General features: G+C 41.6%; 1 long non-coding RNA gene across 1 annotated transcript; it reads right to left on the bottom strand.

Annotated features, from left to right (window-relative positions):
- Positions 1 to 560: 560 nt before the first annotated feature.
- On the bottom strand, positions 561 to 2,276 carry LOC120291361. The gene is made up of 2 exons (XR_005549366.1): positions 1,576 to 2,276; positions 561 to 1,020 (listed from the first exon to the last, which is right to left on the bottom strand). It is a non-coding gene; the product is annotated as an uncharacterized LOC120291361 (long non-coding RNA).
- Positions 2,277 to 3,741: the final 1,465 nt, after the last annotated feature.

Raw genomic sequence — 3,741 nt, 5'->3', positions numbered from 1 at the left:
ATTACTTAAAAGATTATGTGAACAGTACGATGAGAATTACAACTCTCGTGGATTGACTTTGGTAAGTGACTATGTGAACAAGATCATGTCAATGTGAAGCCAAAAGATTATGATGTTGATATGACGATTTAGTTGCCTTTGCAGATTCTCAAAGTGAATGAGAGAAGAAAAATCTTCCCAACTCTCGTGGATTCAATGCATCTGCCGAGGTAGGAGAGCAATCTCTCCTTTTGGCTTATGTTTTTCTCATGCACAGAATTCTTCCTCGTCCGGAGTTCAATGCTTAACAGTACAATGAGAATTACAACTCTTCACGACTTCTAAATTGAGCTGCAGTCCTCGCATGGATGCAATTTCTCTAAATTTTAGAACGAGAGTGGAACCCACCTCAAGATAAAACACAAGTTTTCATAATTTATCTACAAAGTGATGGTTTTGTATTCGAAGCAATATTGTTCGTGTATCACTAAAAAGTTACATTCCAAGGTTCTAATAATCCTTTAAAATTCAATGATTTGTTTAGCGATAGATTGAGCATGCACTCTTACAGGTTTACCAGGTGAAGAAATGACTCAGATGAATAACAGGCACTGTACTATTGCTCAAACTGATGGAGAACAATAGGAAACACAAGAAAGATCACTAAGAACAAAATAGACGTACAGAGTATCCCAACTAAAAACCAGTCACTATTTCCTTCTTCAACTGAGATAATCTCAATGTTTTTCTGTGTTGAGTCTTCATAAGCCATCAGATAACCAGTAAAGCGCCTTCATCTGAACCAGCTGAATGTCATCCTTCATCATCAGGTTAGGCCAGCAATAGATCTAAGTAGAATGCTTGCGCTTCTGCAACAGTGGCCTTCTGAGAGCTTCCAAGGTAGGATTCATCTGCATCTCATTTGATGTCGATTTTATATATGCTTGTAATCTGGCAAACGAATGACTCGAAAGCGAGACACTTGCAATCCGTTCTTCAGTAAACAACTCCTGGACACATTGTGAGTCAAACCATCCCTACCTAGACACATATCAAAAAGCAAGGACATCCATAAATAACTACACCTTCAATGGAAACAAAGCATCTGACAAGGTTTGTCACAAATAAATTTCTCGAGTATCCCACTTGGAATTGCCTTTTCTAATCCACAAACTCTAAAGTTCAAACCAGGTCCTGATCTATTTGAGAACAATATGCACAAGACCATTAAGCATTTACGAGGTCCACCTTCAAAGGACAGAAGAACAGAAAATTTCTCTTCCTCAATGCTCTGATTCAGTACAGGCTCTTGAATGGATAAGGTTACTCAGCAAAACCCGAAAGAAGAATCATGATCTTAATTATACCGGTGATCACAACTTAAACCACCGCATGAAGTTTGCCAGAAAGGAAGAACTATCAGGCACTGACTACAAGCACATTATATGACCAAAAGACCGGCAAATATGCGCCCGTGCCAGAAGCACAAGCAAGACCGCCATTTAATATAATTGCTGAACCAACCAATATCTTCAACAAGAATGAAAATGCACCAAACAAGCAAGACCAAAGAGCAAATCACATAGCAGAACGTACCCATATTCATTTGCCTCTTGGACTTCAAACACCCATTAACCAAATCCCTCACCTCTTCCTCCGTCAACGGCTCCCCCAATATCTCCTCCCTCGTCTTCACATACCTCGGCCCCCTGCCCGGCAAGAAGGGGCCGAGCGACTGAACCGGCTTCACCCCTTTCTTGCCGGGCGGCGGCAACCGAAAGATGTCATATTAGAGCAGAGCCCTTCCACAGCTAGTATCATCGCTCAATAGTCTCGCAAGATGTCATCTCTACACTCGCTTGAGCGAGCAGCGCTCACCTGTGAGTCGCTCGCTCGAGCGAGCAGAGCGTTGCTGCTTTGCTCGTGACGCTTGCTCGAGCGAGCGTCACACAGATCTAGGTAAGCGCTGGCTCGAGCGAGCCGTTGCGCTCGAGCCTCGAGCAGCCGTCGCCCAGATCTGCGAGAGATGGCTCTCGTCGAAGCCCTCGTCAATCGGCTCAGCCAACCCTCGCCGAAGGCGTCGAATCAAAAACTTCAGCCGGTGAAGGAGCAGCAACTGGTGAAGGATGAAACTTACCTCGAATCAAAAGCTTTAGCTGGTGAAGAGCAACAGCTGTCGACGCCAGAGAGAATGACAAGTTGGGAGGCGCCAGAGAGGATGAATGTGGAGAAGTTGTGAGAGACGCTGGAGAAAGGAGGGACTTGAGAAAGAGAGAGGGCGCAGGTGGATGGCTGAGACAAAGGGCATGGCTGAAGCAAAAATAAACAAAAGAAACTAAGTTTTGTGTTTTTGTTCTTTTGTTTCTTAAGGCCTGTTTGTTTGTATTCTTTTTTATTCTTCGGAACACAATTTTTGTTCTTTTTGTTTGAACCAAAAAAAACGTAAACGTGTTTATTTACACTTTTGTTGCGAAACAAAAAAATTAGATACTTGTTTTAACAAATTTGGAATGTAAACAAAGAAATAAAAAACTTGTTTCTTGTACTCGAAAATACTTCCGAGAAACAATTTTTCTCTCTTCTATTTTTTTCTTCTCTTTCTTTTTTTCTTCTTTTTTCTTTGGCTAGTCACCGGCCTCGGCTATAGCCGGCCACTTCGGCCGTCAAGAGCCGGCAAGCTCGAGCTCGCCTAGCCAAGGCAAGGCCAACCTCACGTTGGGCCATCACTAGGCTCGTGAGTTGCCGTGAGCAGCGACGGCGTCGGCTTGGGCGGCAAAGAGCAAGAACATCGGGCAACAACAGCTTTACGGGGGCAAGGCGGAGACAGCGGCGTTCGCGAGGCGCCCGGTGATGGGCCGAGGGCGGAGTCGCGGTGGTATTCGCAGGGACAGCCGCAGTAGCGGCTCAACATTGCGTTGCAGTGTGGCGCAGTGGGCTGCTGTGAGCGAGGCGGACGCGATAGTGCGGGCAAGTGGTGCAACGTGGAGCTCAGGCGAAGGGCGTTCGCGAAGGAGATGAACAACCCTTTTTTTTTCCTTTTTTTTTTTTCCCTACTACACACATCCTCTCACGCGTTCTCCCGCTACACCCTCTCGCCGGCCAAAAGGAAGAAAAAATAAAAAAAGGAAAAAATAAAAATAAAATAAAAATATTAAAAAATTTAAAAATTTAAAAAATTATACAAGTTTACTAAACATGTTTCTGTTCTTTTTCTATTCCATGAACAAAAATTTTGTACAGATTACCAAACGCATTCTTCTCGTTCAAAATTGTTGCCTTGAATGTAAATAGTTTTTTCGTTTCGTTTTCAGGAACAATTTTTGAACAAAACGTTACTAAATGCAATCTTAAAAAGTGTTTCCGGGAACAAGAAACAAGTTTTTTTTTTTTTTTTATTTCTTGTTTCCGTTCCAAATTTGTTCCCGAGAACAGAAAATAGATTTTTTGTTCAGGGAACAAAAGTGTAGACAAACTCATTTTCGTTCTTTTTTTGCTCCCTTAACAAAAGAAGAAATTTTTGTTCCGAGGAACAGTAAACACAAATAAACAAACAGCCCTAAGGGTGTGTTTGGTAATGTTTATGTTCAAAATTGTTCCTAGGAACAGAAATTGAAAAAACTATTTTTGTTTTGGGAACAATTTTTGAGAAAAACACATTTTGTAACTACACAAAATTTATTTTCTTGGAATAAAAAAAGAATAGAAACACGTTTGGTAAACTTATATAATTTTTTTGTTTCTTTTAATTTTTAAATATTTTTA

Source organism: Eucalyptus grandis, chromosome 3 (assembly GCF_016545825.1).
Source record: "Eucalyptus grandis isolate ANBG69807.140 chromosome 3, ASM1654582v1, whole genome shotgun sequence".
NCBI lineage: Eukaryota > Viridiplantae > Streptophyta > Magnoliopsida > Myrtales > Myrtaceae > Eucalyptus > Eucalyptus grandis.
This window is presented reverse-complemented; position numbering and strand designations above follow the sequence as displayed.